This window comes from Moschus berezovskii, chromosome 8, assembly GCF_049115385.1.
Source record: "Moschus berezovskii isolate FMDL1 chromosome 8, NW_MosBer_1.0, whole genome shotgun sequence".
NCBI classification, from domain to species: Eukaryota; Metazoa; Chordata; class Mammalia; order Artiodactyla; family Moschidae; genus Moschus; species Moschus berezovskii.
This window is the reverse complement of record NC_142467.1, coordinates 69,573,157-69,600,348: the sequence shown is the minus strand read 5'-3', so window position 1 is coordinate 69,600,348 and position 27,192 is coordinate 69,573,157. Positions and strand designations below refer to the sequence as shown.

At 46.1% G+C, this 27,192-nt stretch overlaps 1 pseudogene; it reads right to left on the bottom strand.

The window, feature by feature from the left end:
- Window positions 1-2,876: 2,876 nt before the first annotated feature.
- On the bottom strand, window positions 2,877-6,898 carry LOC148777089 (L-amino-acid oxidase-like; annotated as a pseudogene).
- Window positions 6,899-27,192: the final 20,294 nt, after the last annotated feature.

Genomic DNA, 27,192 nt, shown 5'->3' with positions numbered 1-27,192 from the left:
ATGGTGGTATTCGGAGGTGACACTTTGGGAGGTGATTCGATCATAAGGGTTGAGCCCTTGCGAATGTCATTAGGGCCCTTATCAAAGATACTCCAGAGAGCGCCCTTGTCCCTGCCACTCTGTAAGAAATTGGGCCCCTAGCAGGCGGGCCCAAGTCTGCTGAATCTGCTGGCAACTTAATCTTGGAATTTCTAGACTCACAAATTGTAAGAAATAAATTTCTTCTGTTTATAAGTCACCCAGTTTATGGTATTTTCGCTATAGCAACCTTTTGGAATAAGATGGGGGATCTTTCCAATCCAGAGATCAAACCCAGGTCTCCTGCATTACAGGCAGATTCTTTACCATCTGAACCACAGGGAAGCCCCTTTAAACTCATCTCCAAATTCACTGAGGGCAGGATTTGAGTCTAATTCACCAGATTACAGAGCTACTATCAGAGAGGTTGTTTAATCCCTGTGAACTTCGTGTATGCAGTAAGATAAGAGTGGGGACTCAATGAGACTGGGGGTGTGAGCACCTGTGGGAGCTGGGCTGAACATGAGGAAGGAAATAGAAACCACAACATGTAGAGAAGTGGTTGGAAGTATGGGTTAGTCAACGTTGGGAGAGGCAGTCACCAACGAGGCCTGAGTGTCTCTGCACATTCCTGTTGGATATGCTTAAAATGCAAGGCCCTGATTGCTCTTTGCTTGGGCTGTTTCTCAGAGTCGTTTTAGTGAGCAATGCTGAGGGATAAGACAATGTCTCCTACCCCTCCTCCTACCATCTTCCCCCTTCCCCAAAGAGCAGGCTTGCTTACTGCAACTGGTAACTTTTCTGAGTTCAGTGTTCCTCAGCTGCAATGCAGCCCCACTATATACATGCATGGTGTCTACCTGGTCCCTCTGTATTGCCCTCGTTGGGACTTGATGGCTTGGGGTTCTTGCGCTACTTGCTGTGCACGAGGAATAAAATCCTTTGTCTCTGACCCATGAGTCTTGCGTCTTCCACCAGCATCCATGAACTGCTGCTGCTGCTGCTGCTGCTGCTGCTGCTGCTAAGTCACTTCAGTCGTGTCCGACTATGTGTGACCCCATAGACGGCAGCCCACCAGGCTCCCCCGTCCCTGGGATTCTCCAGGCAAGAACACTGGAGTGGGTTGCCATTCCTTCTCCAATATGTGAAAGTGAAAAGGGAAAGTGAAGTCGCTCAGTCGTGTCCAACCCCTAGCGACCCCACGGACTGCAGCCTACCAGGTTCCTCCATCCTTGGGATTTTCTAGGCAAGAGTATTGGAGTGGCTTGCCATTGTCTTCTCCGATCCATGAACTGTGGCAAGCTAACTTATTAGCTTACAAGTGGGATAAGATCCTAGACCATCCCAGCTAGAGGAGGGTTCTTGGGCACCTTGTTGTTTTTTTCCCAGCCTCGGACTCTGAAGAGAATGACACTTTCTCAGCTGGTTTTGAAGTCTGTCTTTTTTTTTTTTGTCTTTGGTGATGAACTGTGCTTCCACCTCAGAGACAACTGGCTCCTTCCTGTGACCCTATGGGTGATTATTTATACCCCCAAGAGGTCCTTTAGAGACATAATTCAGGCCAGGTCACTGCCAAATGATGGGCCTCCTTACACCTCATGCATCTATCTGCATGAAAGCTCTTATCAGTATTGACTCCATCTATGTTGGCTCAGATGGTAAAAGCGTCTGCCTGCAATGCAGGAGACCCAGGTTTGATCCCTGGGTTGGGAGGATCCCCTGGAGAAGAAAATGGCAACCCACTCCAGTATACTTGCCTGGAAAATCCCATGGACTGGAGGAGCCTGGTAGGCTACAGTCCATGGGGTCGCAAAGAGTCGGACACGACTGAATGACTTCACTTTCACTTTCTTTCATCTGCCTCCTCACGCACTCAGGGCTGCTGGACAAAGAAGTTTCAGGGGGACAGGAAAAGGACAGAAGGCAGACTGTGCAGCTTTGATGCCATGCATTCTGAAAGTTTCTGTCACTCAGACATTCGGCATATTTATTGCTGAAGGTCAACACTGGGAATCATTGTTTTAGGAATACAACAAAAGAATAAGACTGAGCCACTCAGTGTAGAAGTAGCAAGATTTGGGATTAGTTGACTTAGGTTTTGAACCCTCTGGACCAGCATTTGTGACCTCAGGTAAGTTATTTAACCTCTTGGAGATTCAGTTTTCCTCATCTATGACATGGAGTAATATTAGAACGTGTGCATTGGGGGTTGCTTTAATAATATGCAAAAGCATTGAGCATGTTGCTGGTCACAAAGTTATCTCCATCCAAATTCTCAGCTTCCCTTAAAATTAACAGTCATGGGAGATGGAGGAGTAAACATGGGAAGGGTAGGTAGGAGTAGACTCAGATTAAAGGGATAACAGAAGAGGCAAGGACCCCAGATGAGGCCCTTGGAAATCAAAGGCCTCTCTGACTCTCAGCATTCAATTCTATAGTTATTCAGATGCCAGTCAGAATGTAGATAAAATACTTAGTGATAGTCTTAAATTTAAAGAATGCTTTACTATTTTAATCACTACTATATTATATGTTGCTGTTGTTGAGACATTATTAATAAATCCAAGATCATGGATGGCCAACTATTAGAGGGATTCTGTTCCTTGGCCTTATATGGCACCTCTTGGTTGACACCTTTGGAAAAATGTGGAGATAAAATGAGAGAGTGGATGTTGATACTATTTCTGGGTGGCCATCATGACCAGAATTACTCTAATTTCTGATGTCAAGAAGTTGGCTATAGCTCCATTTTTTTTTCAGTTGAAGTACAGTTGACTTACATTATCATTTCAGGTGTAGCTATAGCTCCATTTTTTAAAGTGAAGTATAGCTGATTTATAATATTGTTTCAGGTGTAGCTATAGCTCCATTTTGGAGTGGAGTTCTTTTGGATTTCTGGGGCCCTTTGTCAAAGCCAGGCCCACAGCCTCTTGTATGTTCTATGCTATCTTGTGTCAATCCAGCCATGTGGCAGGTTTGTGTGCTCACCAGAAAAGTGGACCCATCCAAGTTCCTGGGCACAGTCCACATATTGGTAGGAGGTAAAGAGGGCAAAACCACCCATGGAGCAGGGGTCCTAGCTCCAGTGCTTGATCATGGAATAGGGGCACAGGGCCCGCAGCTCCTCCTTGGAGAGGTCATAGACTGTGGCCAGGTCATCCAAGACAACATCGGCTGCCTGGGCATGGTCCAGGGCAGCAAAGAAAGAGGAGTTGTCGTCCATGGTAATGGAGGTGAGGATGACTCCTGTGCCATTGGGGAAGGTATGACTGGGGTAGTGGATAAAGCAGGAAGGTCGATCAGGGCTGGACTCACCCCCAAAGATGCCTTCATGCTCCCAGAAACTCTGCACGCAGGCCAGGAACACTTTGGTGACACCGCTGTAGTGGATGGATCGCCGTGCATTCTCCTTGCCAAGGGATAGAGGTGGCTGGAAACGGAGGAGCTGGGCAGCCTTGGCTGTGGTAGCCACAATCATGTAATCAGCAGTCAGACGTGTCAGGCATTTGGTAGGTGATATGCACATGATTTCCGTATGACTCCACCTCCTCTGGTGGTGAGTGGAGCCGGACTGTTCCGGGCAAAAGAGCAGCATGCAGGGCATGGGAGAGCTGGTCAAAGCCCCCAGTGATTTCATCGAATCTGAGAGTGAGCCGGCAAGGGAGAGACGGGGAGGAGGAATGATGATGGACAAGACTAGGCAGAGGATGGGCCATTTGGACTGCACAGAGGCTAAGCCCTCTAATGGACCTGCTCCGATGTCCTCTCCTGAATATCTGTAAGCACTTTTTTTTGGTAAGAATCAGGTCACAGAACTCTGAGGGAGAGTGAATCTCGGTTTCTTTTATTTCTGCAGCTTCAGACTATCCTGACAGTGATCAGGGGTTTGATAGTTGGAGTCTGGAGTTAGTACCCCTGATTCATCTTCCTTGGCTGAAAGACAGCGAGGCACCTTGTAAGGACCCTCATGTCCATAACCAGAAAGTAGGTGAGGCTTAAAGCAAAGCAGATCTGTACCTTCCTGATGTGACTGCCTCTTAGCTAGAGGTTCTCAAAGTGGAGCTCCTAAACAAAAAGACAGAAAGCAGCAGCAGCCCTTGGAACATGTCAGAAAGGCATGTTCTCAGGGCCTAGCCCAGATGTGCTGAATCAGAGACTCAGCATAGGGCTCAACCTTATGTGTTTAACAAGGCCCCTAGTGATTCTGAGTTCATTGGAGTTTGGAAACACCTGCTTTCCCACTTCCCCATTTCTTTTGGGATTTTCCACCCAATTTTTCTACCAGTCCCAAAATGTCCTGGTTAGTAATTGGCTCACCCATGCCGATTTCCCCATTTCACCAGCATGTTTCCCATCGGGAGTCCTGGAAGAAGAAGATGAAGTTACACAAGATCTCTAAGAAGGCGTGGTAATAGCCACCATACATATTCATCAGGTCCTCCACCATCTGCAGGGCCCCACGGTTCAGGTTCCCCACTGTGACCAGGTATTGCTGCAACCAGCCGACTACGTCCAGGGATAGAAGGCAGGGGAATCAGATTGTCTGGAAGCCAACATGAGAACCCTTGCTTTGCATCCAGGGACAAAGAGAAACAGAATTGGACAGAGTCGTGTGGCCAGGCCATTCAGCCAGGCCCCTGTGGGCTGCCGTGTGTCTACCTGGCATACCGGGCTCTGACAATCTCAAAATGTTCTTCTTGGCCCTAATAATAGGAAAACAGCTAACTGTCTGTGCTACTTCTCATGTATACCCACTCTGCAGCCCTTCACTTGTATGAGCCTCATATACACCTAAGAAGTAGCTTAGGAGACCTGCCAGCTGTCCCTGTTCCAGGGGCTCTGTCTTTGCTCCCCATAGATTTATTGGCAGCTACTGGCCTCTATTCAAAGGCTGAACTGCAGGCCTCCTTGGTACTACACTCATGGCAGCAGGGCCATGAGGGAACAGAGGCACCATTCTTGTGGTTTGTCCATCACACCAGGCTTGTCCTCTATTTTGACCAAGATCTCTCTCACTTTGTCTGAGATCTCTGGTCTCAAGACCCAGGAGGTGGCATGAAGAGCGCAGTGGCGAGGTCCTCTGGTCTTATCATCCCTGGAGGCCATGTTCATCTTTCCCAAGTCTGTAGGAAGCATTTTCCATCACCCTGCATTCTCCATGGAGCAGGACCCCCTTTTAGGGTGACCCTTTGTGAAGTTAGTGAAAGTGAAAAGAAAGTGAAGTTGCTCAGTCATGTCCAACTCTCTGCAACCCCATGGACTATAGCCTACCAGGCTCCTCCATCCATGAGATTTTCCAGGCAAGAGTACTGGAGTGGTTTGCCATTTTGTTATGAAGTTAACTGGTGCCAAATCCTGGTGCCAGGGCTCCTACCAGACACTGCATCCTCCTCGATGGATACTCTTTATTCCCATTGTTAGCAAACCTACCAGGCCACTTTTGACTTCTCAAGGTGCTCTCCCATCCCAGTTATCTTTCAGGGTCCTCCACATGGGCTTCTAAGCAGACAGGGCAGTGCCATTATGCCCAATATATAGATTGAAACATTGAGGCTGTGAGCTGAGGTCAGATTCAGCCCTACTGACTTCCAGGAAAGGACTCTCACTCATTACTATTTGTCTTGGCCTTGATGTTGACTGCTAGTTCAAATTGGGTGTTCTGTGTGTTCTTAGATTCCATCTATTTGATTTTCATTAATCATAGGGCCAAACCTTCATCAAAGTGTTTATGTCTCTCCTGCATGTCAGCTTGCCTAGAACTCACCTTTCACTGTGCCGCATGGCTGATCTAAGGCCATACTCCTACCCACACACCAGGTCAATATTTCCCCTGTCCTGGCGTGCTGTGATTCATGGGGTCGTGGAGAGTCGGACACGACTGAGCGACTGAACTGAACTGAACTGAACTGAACTCACCCAGGGCCAGGTACCAGGCAACCAGAGACCATGCCTACAGCCCAAAGCCCATTGTGATTATTCAAACCAGCCAAGTCTAAGCTGTTTACTCTGTCCTTCCTTGACTGCCCCTCAGAAACTCCAATAAAGGCTGTGGTCTGTTCCTTCTGTTTGCTCCTGTCTTCCGCTTCCTGACCATCCCAATGCATCCCCAGGGCTTTGTGTGCTGTGTTGTGTTTCCTCCTCTCTGGAACTATAAGTAAGAAATTTTTCCAGTGGCATTAACCGCTCCATGGCTACTCATCACTTCCACAAACTAGAATCCTGAGGGTACAGATGAGATTACTGCCCAGGCCCCCCATCCTCCTTACTCACCCACACTTTTCCCAACCATACCTGTGGCTGCAGTGTAACCTCATGGCACCCAGACCGATATACCACTGTGCTCAAGGCACTCTGTGGGTCTCTATTCTGCCACCCACACACCCTAAGGCCTCCAGGACAGTCACCTAGAAAGACAGCCCTTTCTTGACCTCAGTGAGGATGGACACATCCCCTCCTAGCAGGCTCTCACAGTCCTCCTTCCTCTTCCCCAGGTCTCCCTCTGTTATAGAGTCAGACCATCCAGTTCTCCTAGCCCTTCTACCCCCATCTTAAGCCCTAGACCCAGTCCCCTGCCCCAGCTCTCTGAGGCTGTCCATCTCCCTCTCTCCCAAGTTCCCCATGCAGGACCCTTCTAGATCTTATCCCACATATACCTGGTGGCCAGCATCCTTCAGGGTCTTGGCAGCGGTGAGCCCTGTCATGCCTACCCTGATCACCACTATCTGTTTCCTTTCTGCCTCTACCCCAGCCCATCTTGGGCCAGCCACACCATCTCTTCATACTGGGGGTCCTAAAAGCACTTGACAAGTTGGCTGTTGAAGGCCTGAGTCCCCAGGCCGAGCACAGACAGGAGAGTGAGGGCCAGCCACACCAGGCACATAGCTATGGAGATGGCAAGCAAACTGCTGAGGACCAAGACATCTTACTGGTGTTAACACTGGTGTTGCTTTGCGGAGTGTTTATATTTCTAGACCTGTGACGCAACATCCTGGCGCTCCCATACCCTTCTTTCCCTACTGGAGGGTGTCTTAGTCACCAGGACTGCCAAACTGCCCCCAGCACCCCAGATGTTCAGCACTGCCCCCACATTGCCCCCACTCAAGGAGCCTTGCTCAGGGTGCCTGCCCTTGGCCAGCTGTACTGTCATCCATGAGGTCAAGCCCTCAATCCAATAGGGGGGACAGATGAGTTGGACCTGTCCACCACATTGGATGCCCCGTTTCCCCCTTAGGATTGATAGAATGTTGGTTGTGGTGAGAAGACCCAACTCACTGGCTGTGGAAGGACAGGGAGAGGATAGAGAGTATAAAGGCATCATTTAACAATCTCAATATTTCCTGAGATGTGCATGGTAGGGTACCAGCTTCTCAAGCCCTTGAGAGTCATCGTGAGGTCCTTTCCTAGAGATAGTTCACTGAAGTTAAACTTTGCCCGATTGTAAGCCTGCGTTATCACATTTGCCTTGGACAGGGTTCCATTCGTTCTGGCTCATATGTTTCCTCTAGGAGCCTATGGAAGATGTGTGTTTTGTGACTGTCATTTTCTTATTGTTGTCCTTGTTGAAACTATTATTTGTGTTATGGGCTGAATTGTTTCTCCCCGCCAAGTCCTGTGTTGTCATCTTAACCCGTAGTACCTCAGAACATGACTCTATTTGGAGACAGGGCCTTTAATGAGGTGATTAAGTTAAAATGAGGCTATTAGGATAGGCCCTATGCAATCTGACCATTGTCCTTATAAGAAGAGGAAATTTTGAGACACAAAGAGACACCAGGGATGTGTGCACAGAGCAAAGACCACGTGAAGACATATTGAGAAGGCACTGATGTACAAGCCAGGGAGAGAGGTCTCAAGGGAACCAATTCTGTCAACACCTTGAACTTGGACTTCCAGCCTCCAGAAATTTCTGTTGCTTCTGCCACCCCAGTCTGCAGTATTTTGTTGTGGCGGCCTGCGTAGAACAATACGCTTTGTTACCAAGTTTCCTTCTGTATCTTTCCCTACAGTATGGAGGAGTCCGACCCTCATGTCAGACTTACCACCATATACCTTTAAAAATGTGTATTCTGTTTTTTAAATAAGAATCCACACAAGCAATGTGTGACTGTACCTTTGATTCCAACCTCAGGATTTATGTGTCATTTGGGCCACCTTTTTCTTTCATTTGTGACTGTGATGGTGTAGTGGCATTACAGAGAAAGAAAGCATAGAAGGACAAACGATATGTGCCCCCACCACCTCACTCTCCCACCCTGTTCCACTCATCACCTTTGACAGTTTTCTGCGATTCCCTGTGTTCTGGCACAGAGCAAGATAGGAGGCAGTTGCTCAATCTCCATTTTGGACCAGAAATTAAGCACTTTTGTACACAGCCTGGCTTATACTGGGCACTCGACATGCTTGTGGCATGCAGAGGTAGATGGAGGGATAGATGGACAGATGGACAAGTGGTTAAAAAATGGGTAGACAAATAAATGAGCAAATTTGGTAGCAGAGGAAAGAAAGGACGCAAGGACAAGTGTTTGGGGCAAAGGCTTCCTACAAAGGCTCTCTCCACCCTCTGCATTTCCTTGCAGATTTCATGCTTGGGGCAGTGCCCAGCCTAGACTCTCTGTGTTTTGGTCTACCTGTCTAAAGGTTGACTCTATTTGCCCTGTCTCTCTTGCTCTCCTGAGGGCCTCCTGTGCTTCTCCAGCCTCCTTCTGAGAACCCATGTGTCTGATTTTACAATTTCTTTTACTTATAATTTATTTTACTTTATAATTTCTTTTAAACACATGCATTTAAGAATTCAGCCTTCCTCCACCCTCAGCCATCTACCTTTTCTTCAAGAACAAGAGTGGGGCTTATCCCTTCTCCCTTCCTTGATGTGAGAAGTGGAATCTGACACATCCTGAAGTGATAAGTTTTGTCTCTTTGCCTCCTTATCCCCTTGTGAGATTTATATTTTAACCAGAATGCCATATTGCTGGAAAACAGTCCTTAAAATGGTAAGCAATTAGAACATCTTGCTCAGCCATTAAAAAACCAGAAGATGCACAGCTGGGCCTTCTAGGAAACATAAATGCTTTGACTGGAGGAAATTTGCATGGAGTTACTCACCCTTTCCCATCAGCTGCCTGGCCCTGCAAAGTCAGTCCATTAGGATAGAGGGCTTCTCACCAAAAGAGGAGAACAGAAAAATACATCTTTGAGCTAAAGGAGCTGCAGAAATTATGCAGCTGAGCCCTCTTATTTCACCCAGAAGAAACCAGACCAGGGAGTCTGTGCTGGCCCTGGTGCCAAGAGGTATTCATTATTTGCCAAGGTAAATTGACACAGCCCCATAGCCCTCAATCCACTATTTACTCTCCTGAACTAATCAACCACTGCCTTAAAGATCTGCTGCATCTTGTCTCTGGGGTGGAGACATCACTGAGGAGCCCAGATGCCTGCCCTAAGAGCCAGAAACCAGATCTGCCTTATCCACTGTAGTCATGCTCCACACCTGGCACAGCTACAGCCTCATTGTGACTGTTTACTGTATGAGTGAGTAAATATGTAAGTGAGATATAGATCATCCTACATCTTCAAAAAAATTTTCCTCATTGTCCCCTCCAAAATATATGTCAGAGGATGTATTTCTATTATTGGTTTGGAAAGTAGGCCAGAGGGGAGGCTTAGGGCAGTGGGGGAGGCCCAGTCTAGAGGCCTGGTCTGGCAGGATAGGTGTGGGTGCTCACAGACTCTGAGTATGGTTCTTGGGTTCCCAGAAGAGAGCTCACTCCAACAGGCCAGTCCTGATGGGGCTCAGGTCGGTCTGAGAGATGTGGTCAGGGTTAGGAGGTGTATTTTCTCCTGTCTTTGAACTTCCCAGCTCCCACTCTTTCAGTTGCACCAGGATTCCCTGGTGGCTCAGATGGTAAAGAATCTGCCTGCAATGCAGGAGACCTGGGTTCCATCGCTGGGTTGGGAAGATCCCGTGTAAAAGGGAATGGCTACCCACTCCAGTATTCTGGCCTGGAGAAATTCCATGAACAGAGTCTGGCAGGCTACAGTCCATGGGGTCACAAAGAGTTGGACATGACTGAGCGACTTTCACTTTCACTAGAGCCTGGGGAAGTTGCTGGAGAGGAGAGGATGAATGGGGGGATAATCAGGAAGAATCCAGGGCTCTCTTCTCCACCTGCCATCAAACCTGTTTCTCCTTGCCTCCCTCAACCTGGACTGAGTGAACCCTTGATCTTTCAGTTTCCTTGGCTAGAAACCCTGAAGTAGATTTGAGTCCTACTTCCCACTGAATCTTCACCTCCCGGGTTTTCAACCCCTCAGCTCTGCCTCTCCAGGCCCTCTCACTGGCCCCCACAACTTCTTAGCTAAGTCTCCCCCCGCCCCGACCTGGCCAAGATGCTCTCTCCACATCCCTCACAATGGTCACTTCCCCAGGCTCTCCCCACTTCTCTACCTTGGCTACCACCAGAATTATAGTCCTAAACACAAGTCAAGTTATGGCAGCCCCTTGACTTAACCTCCCTTCCCACCTCCTACTCAGTTTCTGGGATACTTCGTTTTTATTTCTACTAACACTCTAATTTTGCATTAGTCAGTGAGTTCAGTCACTCAGTCGTGTCCGACTCTTTGACCTCATGAACTGCAGCATGCCAGGCTTCCCTGTCCATCACCAACTCCCAGAACTTGCTCAAACTCATGTCCATAGAGTCGGTGATGCTATCCAACCACCTTATCCTCTGTTGTCCCCTTCTCCTCCAGCCTTCAATCTTTCCCAGAATCAGGGTCTTTTCCAGTGAGTCAGTTCTTCATATCAGGTGGCCAAAGTATTGGAGCTTCAGCATCAGCCCTTCCAGTGAATATCCAGGGTTGATTTCCTTTAGGATTGACTGTTTGATCTCCTTGCAGTCCAAGAGACTCTCAAGAGTCTTCTCCAACACCATGGTTCAAAAGAATCAATTTTTTGGTGCTCAGCTTTCTTTATGGTCCACTTCTCACATCCATACATGACTACAGGTTATGCATGGTTACGCCTGCATCTACTCGGCTAGCATGTGCACTCCATGATATCAGAAACTTGCTTGTTTATCCAGGATGCCTAGTGGAGGGTGGGTATGTAGTGGTGCTCAAAGAGTGCTCCATCGGTAAATGCAGGAATGAGTCATGGATTTGTGTGCCCATTGCGGTCAGCAGTGAGGCCAGAGAATCTTTATGTATCACTTCTCTGAATTCAGGCAGTGTTCTTGCTCTCCTTTCCACCTCTCCTTAGACTTGGATCCTCCCACAAGGGCCCCCTTGTCACCGTCTACTCCTGTACTTTGGGATTTTCAGGTTAGATTTCCCCACTGGGGTTTTACTCTGGGTGTGAAACTTGTACTTCCTCCTCTTCTGGGTTCCTAGTGTATTTTTGTTTTTCATGCACACCTCCCCACTTCTGGGACTCAAGCCTGCTATACTTCTTATAGTCCTCGCATTCTGGGAACTGTCACCCTCTTCTGTCCTGCCCTTTGCTGAGTGGTGAGGATTCAAGATTGCCTAGGTTATGGTAGGAACACGAAGGTCAGGTGCAGTCTGGGCTGGAGAGAAGGGATAGGATTTGACTGGGTAGAAAGTAGAGATTGGTGAATGGTAGGGAAATGTGTAAATGTGTCAGTACATGTTCCTGGCATACCTCCCTCTCTGTTCTCTGAAACCCAGAGCCATGAACGGTTGCCTCAAGCTTGGCAATGTTTAGCAATGTGCTTGCCAAGCTGTTCCGCTGGGAAGTTGGCATCCTGTTTCAGACCTTTCTAATCGCTTCCCAAAGTACCCCAGTTCCACCACAACTGTCATGCATGTAACCAAAGGATCTGTTGCTGCTGCTAAGCCACTTCAGTTGTGTCTGAATCTTTGTGTCCCTATGGACTGTAGCCCGCCAGGATCCTCTGTCCTTGGGGTTTTCCAGGCAAGAATGCTGGTGTGTTGCCATGCCCTCCTCCAGGGGATCTTCCTGACCCAGGGATCAAACCTGCATCTCTTACATTTCCTGCTTTGACAGGCATGTTCTTTACCACTAGTGCAACCCAGGAAGCCCAACAAAAGGAGACAAATCTGCAAAGTGTTGGAGATCTTTGGAGACAGGCATAGTGGAAGCCAGTGGTAAGGGCAAGCCTCTTATTCTGGTGGATTTTATCCATTTGTTGATTCATTTTTTACCCATTCATTAAGCACATCTTTACTGAATACCCTACTAAAGTGTCTGGGGTCCCTTAGGAAAAAACACATAGGACTTTCACAAGAGGATATACAAATGAACAGGCACCATCTTTAGTCATCAGGGAAATATGGATTAAAGCCCAAGTGAGAGTCTTCTTCATATCCACGAGCCGTTAGAGATAGCTGAAATTAAAAGCCTGACAGTAGAACGTGCTGGCAAGCATATGGAGCAACTGGAACTCTCATATGGCATTGGTAGATGTGTAACTTGCTATACTTTGGAAAACCGATTGTCATTAACTACTAATGCTGCATATATGTATACCTTATGATCTGGAAATTTCACTCCTTGATATATATCCATAAATGAGTACATATGTCCACCAGAGACACAGAAATATTCATAATGGCCCTAAACTCACACTGATAAAATATATATATATATATATATAAAGTACATATTCATGCAATACTACTCAGTAGAAAAAAGCAATTAAAGAAAACAAAACAAATGACTGATAACACTTCACAATCAATATGGGTAGATGTCACAGACATAAAATTGAGCAAAAGAAATATGCTATATTATTTCATGTGGGCCTCCCTGGTGGCTCAGTGGTAAAGTGCTTTTGGCTTCCTGCCAAAGCAGAAGAGGTGTGTTCAGTCCCTGTGTCAGGAAGAGCTCCTGGAGAAAGGAAACTGGCAACCCACTCCAGTATTCTTGCCTGGGAAATCCCACGGACAGAGGAGCCTGGTGGGCTACAGTCCACGGGGTTGCAAAGAGTCGGACATGACACAGTGACTGAGCAATAACAACAACACTATTTATGAAAGTGAAGTGAAAGTTTCATACATGTTTAAAAACATGCAGAACTAACCACTGGGAATAAAAGTAACAGTAGGGATTACTTCTTGAGGGTATTGACTGGAAAGCAGCACAGGAGAACCTTCTGAGGTGAAGGAGATGCATTAAATCATCACCTGGATGGTTTTCACTCAACTGTATAAATACACATAACTTCATCAACTAAGATATCTGCACTGTGCTATATATAAATTATACACTAGTAAAAATATAAGCAAATTTTAAATCATGAAGTACCTATGTGCTAGAATTAAATTTTTTTTTCTAAGCTAGAAAAAAGGAGGAGAGAGGCCACAGAAAAGGAGAGAGGAAAATAAAATAACTATGTGGTATGTCAAGTGATGAAAAGCATTCTGGAGAAAGAGAGGAGGGTACAGGGCAGGAGGAGATCTGGGAAGGGGCTGGAACCTAGAGGGAAAGGATGAAAGAGAAGTCAGGGGCGGGGCTGATGGGACTTCAGGCTGACATCTACTGAGAACCTCCCGGTCCCACAGTCCACGTACATCACTTCTTGGACCTGAGGAAGGCCTTAGAAGGCCTGAAGTGAAGTGAAGTGAAAGTCGCTCAGTCATGTCTGACTCTTTGCAACCCCATGGACTATACAGTCCGTGGAATTCTCCAGGCCAGAATACTGGAGTGGGTAGCCTATCCCTTCTCCAGCAGATCTTCTCAACCCGGGAATCGAACTAGGGTCTCCTGCATTGCAAGCAGATTCTTTACCAACTGAGCTATCAGGGAAGCCCTTGGAGGCCCAAGCACTGACAAGCAAAATTATCAGTATAACATTGCCAAACTGCAACAGAAGAGAGTTCAACAAAATTCTGAGTTTCGTTTATGTTTTTAAAATATCCACTATTGTAAATAGTGCTGTAATGAATATTGGGGTACATGTGCCCCCTTTCAATTCTGGCTTCGGGGTATATGCCCAGCAGTGGAATTGTTGGGTCATATAGCAGTTCTAGTCCCAGTTTTTTTTAAGGAATCTTAGGAAAGGAGACACAGATGTAAAGAACAGAATTTTTGACTGAGTGGGAGAAGGTAAGGATGGGATATTTGAGAGAATTGCATTGAAATATGTACATTATCATATGTAAAATAGATGACCAGTGCAAGTTCGATGCATGAAGCAGGGCACCCAAAGCCAGTGCTCTGGGACAACCCAGAGGGATAGGGTACAGAGGGAAATGGGAGTGGGGTTCAGGATGGGGGGAACATAAGTATACCTGTGGCCAATTCATGTTGATGTATGGCAAAAACCATCACAATATTGTAAAGCAATTATCCTCCAATCAAAATAAGTAAATTAATTGAAAAAACACATACATATATTAATCGATTAAATTCAATTCTTGCTTATAAACCAACAAAAAAATAATATTCACTATTGGATTGTTGAGGAACCCTCATCCTCTTTGGCAGGGTGCCTCCGTGTTGCCAGGGCCCAGGGTGTGGGTTTAACATCACTTTTGCTAATCTAGCTTTGAGGTTCTTTCACTGACTTGCCACCCACACACCTGGAGGCAGGTCCTTAATACTTTTGTTTCCCCGTGAGGAAGCCAAGGCTCACAGGAAGGAGTCAGGGACTTGACTGAGGCCTGATTGTGTTGGCTTGCATGTGTCTAAGCTGAGGATGATTCCAGCCCTGCCTGGCTTCCGAGTAGGCACTGAGCTGTGTTTCCTGGGGGAAATCCTTGCAGGTCTACAGTCTGGAAGAAATGTGACCAACATTTGACTCAAGCCCTGGTACTGCATTGATAGAACAGGTGGGCACACAGACACCACATACAGGAACACATCCGAGCGAGACAAGCAAGCAAATTAGCTCTCAAGAGTAATCAGTGCCGAGGCAGGGCTGACACAGAACCCCAGGCCTGAGAGGTGGACTTCCCTTCAGAAAGGTGGGGACCAGGCTTGTAAGGTGTGTCTTGGTACCCATGTTCCCCAGAGCTGGGGCCTGACTGTGAAGGCTAGGGCTGCCAGCTTCCTAGGCACTTGGGCCTTTGTTGGGGGGGGTGAGGTCTGCTTGAAGGGATTTTTTTAACCTTTTCAAGCATCCTGGACTTGTTCTCCAGTTTACTCAGAGCTGGGAGTCTGTCCTGGAGAGGGGCTTCTTCTGGGGGGAGGTCTGTGCTAGAAGAATCTATGCTGAGAAAGTATCCTGGGGGCACTAGCCTGGGGGGAGCCTGTGCTAGGGGACCTGTGCTGGGGAACTCTGTTCTTGAGGGGACTGTGCTGGGGGGATCCTTTCCTACTTGCCATCTGCTGCTCAGGGAAGAGGCCCCTCAAACTGTGCGTTGAAGATGAATTGTTCATAGTCCCCTGAGGATTCAACTTGCTCACTGTGAGCAGGGCTTGTGGAGGCTGGGAGGTTATGAGATCAGGTCAGGAAGGATTCAGGAGTTAGAAGGAACAAGATGCTGAGCCAGGGAGACACTGTGTAAGGGAGCCCTGCCTGCAGTCCTATCCTTTACCCCCTGCCCTTTGCCCTCCTCTTTCTGTACCTGCTCAGTCCCTCCTCCACCCTTGCCCTGGGGTGTGAAAACCACCTGATGGGAAAGCTCACGCCTTCTGCATCCCACACAGAAGTAGACAATCACGGAGCCATGCCTTTATGCCCTCCTCTTGGTGGAGTTCAGAGTGAAACAGACATGGTGGCTGGGCTATATGGGCCTTACACCTACCTTCCCGCTCTCCTCTGCAAGCATAATACAGAACTTCAAAATCTGCCTGCAGTGTGGGAGACCTGGGTTCAATCTCTGGGTTGGGAAGATCCCCTGAAGCAGGGAAAGGCTACCCACTCCAGTATTCTGGCCTGAAGAATTTCATGGACTGTATAGTCCATGGGCTCGCAGAGTCTGACGCAACTGAGCGACTTTCACTTTCAAAAACTGCACGGAGACCTTTGAATGGGTAGGACAAGCAGGGAGGTGGAGAGGAGAAAGAACATGGAGTCAGGAGGAGGGCGTGGCGCTGAACACAAACCCTGACTTTGTACAGCTCCAGACTCACCCGCCTCAGACCCTTGTGCAGACTGACTGGATCACCACATGTCATGCATGACTCTGAGACAGGTCCTCCTCTGTCTGTATCAGCACCCAGGAAAAAGGTAGACAGACTGTTACTGAGGCCACCCCAGGATCATCTCACCCTTGTGAGATGAAATTATGGGCCGCAGAGAGAGGGGCCCCTCCTTTTGTCACAGATGGGGGATCAGTCCCATCTCATCCCAGCCCTTGTACCAGCTCATCAGGAGTGCCAGCCTCAGGAAAGATATGACCAGGAAGGTGTGTTGGTCCAGACAGAAGAGGACCAGGCCACAGGTCAGGGGAAGGTGAACACATCCTCTTCGGGGGTGGCAGGCTGGTTAGAGGAGGCGTTACTTACAGAGTCTGCCAAGTTCTTCCTAAAAGGCTGTGCCATGAGAGAAGGTGAGGGACCACCCACCTGAGAGTCTGCTTGAGGTAGGGCACGTGCACAAGGTCAGGGCCTGAGCCGAGCTGTCAGCGTCTGGGAGAATGGATGGAATCAGAGTCTTGGGCAAGGATATACCCATTGTGTTCTCATGCCACTGGGCTTCCTGGTCTCACTTCCCCCTGCTTTTTCAGGTCTCCACTGACATGGCCTACTGGAGTGAAGGGAGAAAAGGATGGGATTTCAGGGCTGTTAGCCAAAACCAAATGCTAAGGCTTGTTTCCCTTCTCTCAGCAGACAACTGGGAAGAAATCCTTTTGATGCAATAGGTGTATCTGCAAGAGTGTGCCAATCAGTGACCCAACAAGAGCAGGCCACCTAAGGCTGAGTGGGTGGGGCAGGCCCTTGGTTTCTACCTCCTACCAACTCTCTCCACCTAGCTTCTGTGATCATTTCCCAGCAAACCTTGCTGGTAGAGGGTTGGGCTCCCATGAATGGCTTATCTCTCCATCTTGAAGCCTGGTCTTCCTTCTCTCAAGAACCAAACACAGAGGAAAAGTTCTGGTTTGACCAGCAGCCTTTAGGTGCACCTTGGAGGAATGAGGGGGCTCAGTGGAAGGTCCAGAAGTTGAGTGGTACCTGTGGCCCAAGCTGTATTCTGCCCTTGCCTGTGAGTCTTCATGCTGCTCTCTTCTTCCTGGAAACCCATCTCTCTTGCGCTTTCACCCCATCTGTGCATCTGGGGTTAGTGTCGTCTTCCCTGTAAAGCGGGAGGTGGGAGGGGGTTGGAGGAGATGGCTGGAGCACCTGCCCATTGTCTTGCTTGGCTCTGAGCTTGGCTCTGTTTGGGTTCGCTGTGTGTCTTGGTAATCACACATGTACAGTCTATTGTTTCTGAGCCCCACTTTGCCTTGACATGAGAACATCCATGTCCCCACACACTTTGAACTTCTAATGAAAACTGCCAGTGAACTATCATAGTCTATGAACCAGCTTATATATTTGGCACAGGTTTTCCACTTGGCTCCATTAATTCTAAAATACCATCTCTCCCATGTGGAGTGCCTTTCCTGACCCCGAGGTGCTCAGGCAGCAAGGCTGTGCCTGTGTCCTATGAGGTTCTCTGTGTGCAGAGGTGAAGGCTCAGAGGGGGGGATAGAGGGACTGGGAGGTGAAGGAGAAGGGCCCAGGGAGGGAGGGCTAGAGGGAGGGAGGAAGAGCATTAGAAAGGAGAGAGGGAAGGAGAAAGGGGACAGAGGGAGGAAGTGAGGAAATGAGAAAGGAGGGAAGGGGAGCCAAAGGGAGGGAAAGACGGGGGAAATGGCGGTATGGATGCCAGGTACTTTCCAAAACTGGACACATGGGTTCAAAGGGCAGGCACATAACAGTGTTTATTAAATCACTGAAAAGGACAAGGAAGAAAATTCCTGCCTTTGAGTAGTTCCTGTTTGCATACCTTAGAGAGCTGAATTGAACAATAGCACCACCATTCACATTCCTTCATTTTGTCACTCTCAAGAGTGCCTGCTTACCTGTGGAGGACAGGCCCTGTGAATACAGTGGTGAATAAGGCAGGCAAGTATCAGGGGTCCTATGGAATTTACAAAGCAAGGAGGGGACAGGAGGGGTGATTCCAATTTTAGGTGAAGTAGCAAGGAGATCCAACCAGTCTATTCTAAGGGAGATCGATCCTGGGTGTTCATTGGAAGGACTGATGCTAAAGCTGAAACTGCAATACTTTGGCCACCTCATGTGACGAGTTGACTCACTGGAAAAGACTCTGATATTGGGAAGGGTTGGGGGCGGGAGGAGAAGGGGACGACTGAGAATTAGATGGCTGGATGGCATCACCGACTCTGTGGACGTGGGTTTGAGTGAACTCCGGGAGTTGGTGATGGACAGGGAGGCCTGGCGTGCTGTGATTCATGGGGTCGAGGAGAGTCGGACACGACTGAGCGACTGAACTGAACTGAACTGAACTGAACCATGCTGGGTGGTTACCTGGAGTGTGTGGTGGAGGTGTGTGTCGTACAGATGTGGAGTGATGGAGGTGCGTGGTGGTGGATGGTGGTGGGTGGTGAAGGAGGTGTGGATGGTGGAGGTATGTGTGATGGATCTGTGCATAGTGGAGAGGCGTGGTGGTGGAGATGTTGTTTGTGGTACTCAGGTGCCCATGCAACAGATATCCTTCCTGGTGCCTCTGGGGGGAGTCCCATCCTGAATCAGTGACCTTCAGTTCTGATTCATCCAAGCCTGAGATGAGCCCAAGGCCATTTTCCCCACCTTTCTGCCTGTTTCTCCAGTGGTCATTTTTCTCCCCAGGCTCACCCCAAGCTTGTCTACCTTCCTGTGCTTCAGAACACCTAGCCTGATGGAGTCAGTACTGATTTTAAGCCTCAGGGCTACCAGAGGGATATTTTCAAAAACAAGTCAGATAAGGGCCCACTCTGCTTGCCTCCCTAACCCCATGCCTCTTCATTTTGATCAGATAAAAAGCTAAGGGCTTACAGAGCCCTCCAAGGCCCACAAAGCTCTGCCCCTGTTACTCTTCAACTTGGTCTATACTCTCCTTCTCTTTTGCCTTTAGTCTCAAGCACATGGGCCTCCTGCAGGTCACTGAATAGCTCAGGCTGGCTCCAGCCTAAGCCTGTGAATGAACTGTTCTCTCTGCCTGAAATGGTCCTCCCTACGTTTGTTTTCCAGCAGTCCTTACCTTCTACAGCCTTTGCTCAAATGCTACCTTCCCAGTCACACTTTCTATGACCACACACCTGCTCCACTCTTCACCTGCCTCCTGCTTTATTTTCTCTAAAGTACTTGTCATCTTCTCATAGCCTGTATATTTATGGTCTCCCTCTACAGAAAATGGGAACTCCACAAGGTCAGGGAATGCCACTTTGGTCCCTGTTGTATCCCAGTTCTTGACACATGATAAGTGCTCAGTAAATTCCTGTTGAATGGGGAGCTCTAAATATCCATTCAGTTTGAGACCGCAGAAAAGCTTTTATTTTCAGAGCCTTCAAGACAGAGGGAGCTGAGTTGTGGGGACCTTCCCATTTCTCAGTGACCTTCCACACCTGAGATTCTCCTGCAGAAGGAGATAGCATTACATTTGCTCCAGTTTGGCCCATCCTTCTCTGGCCAGGCTGCCACTCAGAATTCCCAGAACACAAGGTGTTCTTCTTGCAGTGTCCCCCTTCCCCATCACACGACCCCCTCCTTGGAGCCCAGGCTCCAAGATACTTGAGTATCAAGAACCAGAGATACTTGAGTATCTCTGGTTCTTGATTTGCACCTCTGTTTGGCTAGGTGTGGTTGGTGAAGAGAGGGAGTGGTAGGTAATTATTTCTCTGGGGTGAGCAGGAGTAACATTATCTTACCATCATGTGCTTGGTTGTGGATGTAAGTCTTTATTGCTGAAGGCACTTATTGCGCTTTTTATGTTGAATGGAGATACGGCAGATTTATGCAACCACCTGTCTATTTCATGGTATGTGGGTGTGTTTGTGGAGCTAATGCAGAGATGTATGTGGTTGTCTCATCATTACACCTGGGAGCACGTGCCTTCCTTTAATCTCTGACTGGATGTAGGTCATAGGATATACAGATGAGTGCACATGGATGGGATGCACCTACTAAATTCTGCTGTATGAACCCAGAGTTTTGGAGTTTATCGCCCAATCCATGGAGGAATCCAGACAAAGGGGAGTCTTTCTCTCTCCTCCCAAACTCTTTCTCTCATAATATGTGAGAGTATTCCATTTACAACTAATGTAAAATATAAAAATGTGGACAATTAGTATGAAAAGTGAAAGTGAAAGTTGCTCAGTCAGGTCTGACTCTTTCCGACCCCATGGACTAAACAGTCCATGGAATTCTCCAGGCCAGGATACTAGAGTGGGTAGCCTTTCCCACAATTAGTTTACTAGGTGATTATTCAACTTATCAGTTATCTTATCTCTTGGACAAAGTAACTTAGTTTATTTATTTTTTATTGAAGGATAATTGCTTTACAGAATTTTGTTGTTTTCTGTCAAACCTCAACATGAATCAGCCATAGGTACACATATATCCCCCCACTTTTTTTTAAACTTATTTTATTGGAGACAAATTACCTTACATTAATATATTGGTTGGTTTTGCCATACATTGACACGAATCCGCCCCAGGGGTAACATGTGTTCCCTTTCTTGAACCCCCCTCCCACCTCCCTCTTCCCCATATCCTCCCTCCAGGTCATCCCCATGCACCAGCCCCAAGCATCCTGTATCATGCGTCAAACCTGGACTGGTGATTCATTTCACATATGATAATATACATGCTACAATGCCGTTCTCCCCAATCATCCCAACTTCACCCTCTCCCACAGAGTCCCAAAGACTGTTCTATATACCTGTGTCTCTTTTGCAGTCTCGTATACAGGGTTAAGGTTACCATCTTTCTAAATTCCATATATATGCGTTAGTATACTGTATTGATATTTTTCTTTCTGGTTTACTTCACTCTGTATAATAGGCTCCAATTTCATCCACCTCATTAGAACTGGTTCAAATGCATTCTTTTTGATGGCTGAAAAATACTCCATTGTGTATATGTACCAAAGCTTTCTTATCCATTCATCTGCAGATGGACATCTAGGTTGCTTCCATGTACTGGCTATTATAAACAGTGCTGCAATGAACATTGGAGTACATGTGTCTCTTTCAATTCTGGTTTCCTCGGTGTGTATGCCCAGGAGTGCGATTGCTGGATCATATGGCAGTTCTATTTCCAGTTTTTTGAGGAATCTCCACACTGTTCTCCATAGTGGCTGTACTAGTTTGCATTCCCACCAACAGTGTAAGAGGGTTCCCTTCTCTCCACACCCTCTCCAGCATTTATTGCATGTAGACTTTTGGATAGCAGCCATTCTGACTGGTGTGAAATGGTATCTCATCGTGGTTTTGATTTGCATTTCTCTGATTATGAGGGATGTTGAGCATTTTTTCATGTGTTTGTTAGCCATCTCTATGTCTTCTTTGGAGAAATGTCTGTTTAGTTCTTTGGCCCATTTTTTGATTGGTTCATTTATTTTTCTGGAATTGAGCTGCAGGGGCTGCTTGTATAATTTGGAGATTAATCCTTTATCAGTTGCTTCACTTGCTATTATTTTCTCCCATTCTGAATGCTGTCTTTCCACCTTGCTTATAGTTTCCTTTGCTGTGCAGAAGCTTTTGATTTTAATTAGGTCCCATTTGTTTATTTTTGCTTTTATTTCCAATATTCTGGGAGGTGGGTCTTGGAGGATCCTGCTGTGATTTATGTCGGAGAGTGTTTTGCCTACGTTCCCCTTTAGGAATTTTATAGAATCTGGTCTTACGTTTAGCTCTCTAATCCATTTTGAGTTTATTTTGGTGTATGGTGTTAGGAAGTGTTCTGGTTTCATTCTTTTACAAGTGGCTGACCAGTTTTCCCAGCACCACTTGTTAAAGAGACTGTCTTTTCTCCATTTTATATTCTTGCCTCCTTTGTCAAAGATAAGGTGTCCATAGGTGCGTGGATTTATCTCTGGGCTTTCTATTTTGTTCCATTGATCTATATTTCTGTCTTTATGCCAGTACCATACTGTCTTGATGACTGTGGCTTTGTAGTAGAGCCTGAAGTACGGCAGGTTAATTCCCCCAGTTCCATTCTTCTTCTTCAAGATTGCTTTGACTATTCAAGGTTTTTTGTATTTCCATACAAATTGTGAGATTATTTGTTCTAGTTCTGTGAAAAATATCGTTGGTAGCTTGATACGGATTGCATTGAATGTATAAATCACTTTGGGTAGTATACTCATTTTTACAATATTTATTCTTCCAATCCACGAACATGGTATATTTCTCCATCTATTAGTGTCCTCTTTGATTACTTTCAGTAGTGTTTTATAGTTTTCTATGTACAAGTCTTTAATTTCTCTTTCTATTTTCTCATTATTAATGTATAGGAATGCAAGGGATTTCTGTGTGTTGATTTTATATCCTGCAACTTTACTGTATTCATTGATTAGCTCTAGTAGTTTTCTGGTAGAGTCTTTAGGGTTTTCTGTGTAGAGGATCATGTCATCAGCGAATAGTGAAAGTTTTACTTCTTCTTTTCCAATTTGTATTCCTTTTATGTCTTTTTCTGCTCTGATTGCTGTAGCCAAAACTTCCAAAACTATGTTGAATAGTAGTGGTGAGAGTGGGCACCCTTGTCTTGTTCCTGACTTTAGGGAAAATGCTTTCAGTTTTTCACCATTGAGGATAATGTTTGCTGTGGGTTTGTCATATATAGCTTTTATTATGTTGAGATATGTCCCTTCTATTCCCACTTTCTGGAGGGTCTTTTATCATAAATGGATGTTGTATTTTGTCAAAGGCTTTCTCTGCATCTATTGAGATAATCATATGATTTTTATTTTTCAGTTTGTTAATGTGGTGTATTATGTTGATTGATTTGCGGATATTGAAGAATCCTTGCATTCCTGGGATAAAGCCCACTTGGTCATGATGTATGATCTTCTTAATGTCTTGTTGGATTCTGACTGCTAGAATTTTGTTAAGGATTTTTGCATCTATGTTCATCAGTGATATTGGCCTGTAGTTTTCTTTTCTGTGGGATCTTTACCAGGTTTTGGGATTTGGGTGATGGTGGCCTCATAGAATGAGTTTGGAAATTTCATTTCCTCAGCAATTTTCTGGAAGAGTTTGAGTAGAATAGGTGTTAGCTCTTCTCTCAATTTTTGGTAGAATTCAGCTGTGAAGCCGTCTGGACATGGGCTTTTGTTTGCTGGAAGATTTCTGATTACTTCCTCTAGTTCCATGCTTGTGATGGGTCCGTTCAGATTTTCTATTTCTTCCTGGTTCAGTTTTGGCAAGTTGTACTTTTCTAGGAATTTGTCCATTTCTTCCAAGTTATTCATTTTATTGCCATATAATTGCTGATAGTATTCTCTAATAATCCTTTGTATTTCTGTGTTGTCAGTTGTGATCTCTCCATTTTCATTTCTAATTTTATTGATTTGGTTCTTCTCCCTTTGTTTCTTGATGAGTCTGGCTAGTGGTTTGTCAATTTTATTTACCTTCTCAAAGAACCAGCTTTTGGCTTTGTTGATTTTTGCTATGGTCTCTTTTGTTTCTTTTGCATTTATCTCTGCCCTAATTTTTACGATTTCTTTCCTTCTACTAACCCTGGGGTTCTTCATTTCTTCCTTTTCTAGTTGCTTTAGATGTAGAGTTAGGTTATTTAGTTGACTTTTTTCTTGTTTCGTGTGCCTGTATTGCTATGAACTTCCCCCTTAACACTGCTTTTACAGTGTCCCAGAGGTTTTGGGTTATTGTGTTTTCATTTTCATTCATTTCTATGCATATTTTGATTTCTCTTTTGATTTCTTCTATGATTTGTTCATTATTCAGCAGCGTGTTGTTCAGCCTCCATTTGTTGGCATTTTTAATAGTTTTTCTCCTGTAATTGAGATCTAATCTTACTGTATTGTGGTCAGAAAAGATGCTTGGAATGATTTCAATTGTTTTGAATTTACCAAGGCTAGATTTATGGCCCAGGATGTGATCTATCCTGGAAAAGGTTCTGTGTGCGCTTGAGAAAAAGGTGAAATTCATTGTTTTGGGGTGAAATGTCCTATAGAGATCTATTAGGTCTAACTGGTCTACTGTATCATTTAAAGTTTGTGTTTCCTTGTTAATTTTCTGTTTAGTTGATCTATTCATAGATGTAAGTGGGGTATTAAAGTCTCCCACTATTATTGTGTTATTGTTAATTTCCCCTTTCATACTTGTTAGTAATTGTCTTACATATTGCGGTGCTCCTATGTTGGGTGCATAAATATTTATAATTTTTATATCTTCTTCTTGGATTGATCCTTTGATCATTATGTAGTTTCCTTCTTTGTCTCTTTTCACAGCCTTTGTTTTAAAGTCTATTTTATCTGATATGAGTATTGCTACTCCTGCTTTCTTTTGGTCTCTATTTGCATGGAATATCTTTTTCCAGCCCTTCACTTTCAGTCTGTATGTGTCCCTCGTTTTGAGGTGGGTCTCTTGTAGACACATATATGGGGATCTTGTTTTTGTATCCATTCAGCCAGCCTTTGTCTTTTGGTTGGGGCATTCAACCCATTTATGTTTAAGGTGATTATTGATAAGTATGATCCAGTTGCCATTTTCTTTATTGTTTTGGGTTTGAGTTTATATACCCTTTCTGTGTTTCCAGTCTAGAGAAGATCCTTTAATATTTGTTGGAGAGCTGGTTTGGTGATGCTGAATTCTCTCAGCTTTTGCTTGTCTGTACAGCTTTTGATTTCTCCTTCATATTTGAATGAGATTCTTGCTGGGTACAGTAATCTGGGCTGTAGGTTACTTTCTTTCATCACTTTAAGTATGTCTTGCCATTCCCTCCTGGCCTGAAGAGTTTCTGCTGAAAGATCAGCTGTTATGCTTATGGGGATCCCCTTGTGTGTTATTTGTTGTTTTTCCCTGCTGCTTTTAATATTTGTTCTTTGTTTGATCTTTGTTAAGTTGATTAATACGTGCCTTGGAGTATTTCGCCTTGGGTTTATCCTGTTAGGGACTTTTTGTGTTTCTTGGACTTGGGTGATTATTTTCTTCCCCATTTTAGGGAAATTTTCAACTATTATCTCCTCAAGTATTCTCTCATGGTCTTTCTTTTTGTCTTCTTCTTCTGGGACTCCTATGATTCGAATGTTGAGGTGTTTAATATTGTCCCATATGTCTCTAATATTGTCCTCATTTCTTTTAATTCTTTTTTCTTTTTCTGTTTCTGTTTCATTTATTTCTACAATTCTATCTTCTAGTTCGCTTATCCTGTCTTCTTACTCCGTTATTCTACTGTTTGTTCCCTCGAGAGTGTTTCTGATCTCATCTATTGCATTATTCATTGTATATTGACTCTTTTTTATTTCCTCTAATTCCTTATTGAACATTTCTTGCATCTTCTCAATCCTTTTCTCCAGTTTATTTATCTGTAACTCCATTTTGCTTTCCAGATTTTGAATCATTTTCACAATTAAAATTCGAAATTCTTTATCGGGTTGGTTCCCTATATCTTCCTCTTTTGTTTGTGTTGGTGGGCATTTATCCTGTTCCTTTACTTGCTGAGTATTTCTCTGCCTCTTCATCTTGCTTATATTGCTGTGTTCGGGGTGGCCTTTCCATCTTCTGGCACTTTGTGGAGTTCTCTTTATTATGCAGTTACCTTGTTCTGTGTGGGGTTGGATGGGTGACTTGTCAAGATTCCCTGGTTAGGGAAGCTTGTGTCGATGTTCTGGTGGGTGGAGCTGGATTTCTTCTCTCTGGAGTGCAATGAAGTGTCCAGTAATGAGTTTGAGATGTCAGTGGGTTTGGAGTGGCTTTGGGCAGCCTGTATATTGAAGCTCAGTGCTATTCTCCTGTGTTGCTGGATAGTTTGCGTAGTATGTCTTTCACTGAAACTTGTTGACCCTTGGGTGGTGCCTGGTTTCAGTGTATGTATGGAGGCATTTGATGAGTACCTATCAATTAATGTTCTCTGAAATAGGAGATCTCTGGTGTACTCAGGATTTGGCCTTAAGCCTCTGCCTCTGGTTTTCAGTCTTATTCTTGCAGTAGGCTCAAGGCTTCTCCCTCTGTTACTTCCAAGGCAGTTCCTTCTGTTGAAAAAGCTCTTCTGTTTTCTGGTCTCCTCAGTGTCTAATTCTTGCCCTGACACCAGGATGCGGTGGTAGACACTTTTTTTTCCCCCGGCTCACCTGTTCAATCCTGCTGTGGGGAGGGAGGAACACAGCTAACAAATATCCCTGGTGTCTGTGGAGTGTGCTTGCAGTGTCTTGGCTACACTGGGAATGCTCCCGCTCGAGACGTGTGTGTTTTCCCTTTTTATGCTGTTTAGGCTTTAGGTTGCTCTGCTGGGAGCTGTCCGCGGCTGGCACTGGGTTGCATGCACTTCCCAGGTCTGAGCGGCTCAGGTTCAGGTCCTCGGGTACTCCACAAAGGCGCAGACTTGGCTGGGCCTGCATTTTGTGCCTTCCCCAGTCCGAGCAGCTCAGGTGACCAGGCGTTTGGCGAGCACGGTCGCTGAGACTTATCGCCTTCCCGGTCCCTGCCGCTCGGTTTTCTGGGAGTACAACCGGCGCACTTTCTCAGGTGGATATCGACCGGCCCAAACCCAAGAAGTCCTGGTTAGCAAGGAAGCCTGCCTGCAGCTTGGCACGGGAAGCCTCTCTGGGGCCGAGGCTGCCCCTGCCCCGGCACTGGCTGCCCTCCCCGCCCGCGTTGGCAGGGGCTGGGGGATGGGCTGCCCGCTGCCCACTGGCTCTGCTCAGTGCCCTGTTCTATGGGGGAGGCTGGCAGAGTCCTGGGTTGGGGTTTTTCACAGGCTCTTTCTAGCCTTTTTGACTTTTAGCTGCAGCATCTGCTTCACTATTTTAAGTTCGCGCCCTCAGTTTGCCCTGGGGCCTTCAAGCCTGGTTCTCCCTCTAAGCACCGCTGCCCACGCCTCCCTGCCCAGCCCCACCTGCTAGTGAGGGGCGCAGGCGTCTGTGCCACTTCTCCGCTGAGAGTTTCCTCTGGGCACTTAGTCTGTGAGTTTTAATTATTTATGTCTTTTGTCTTCCAGTTATGTGGCCCTCTGAGGTTCCACTTGCCAGTGTTTCCAGGTGTTTGGAAACTTCTTTTTTTTTTTTTTTTTAAGCCTCCCTT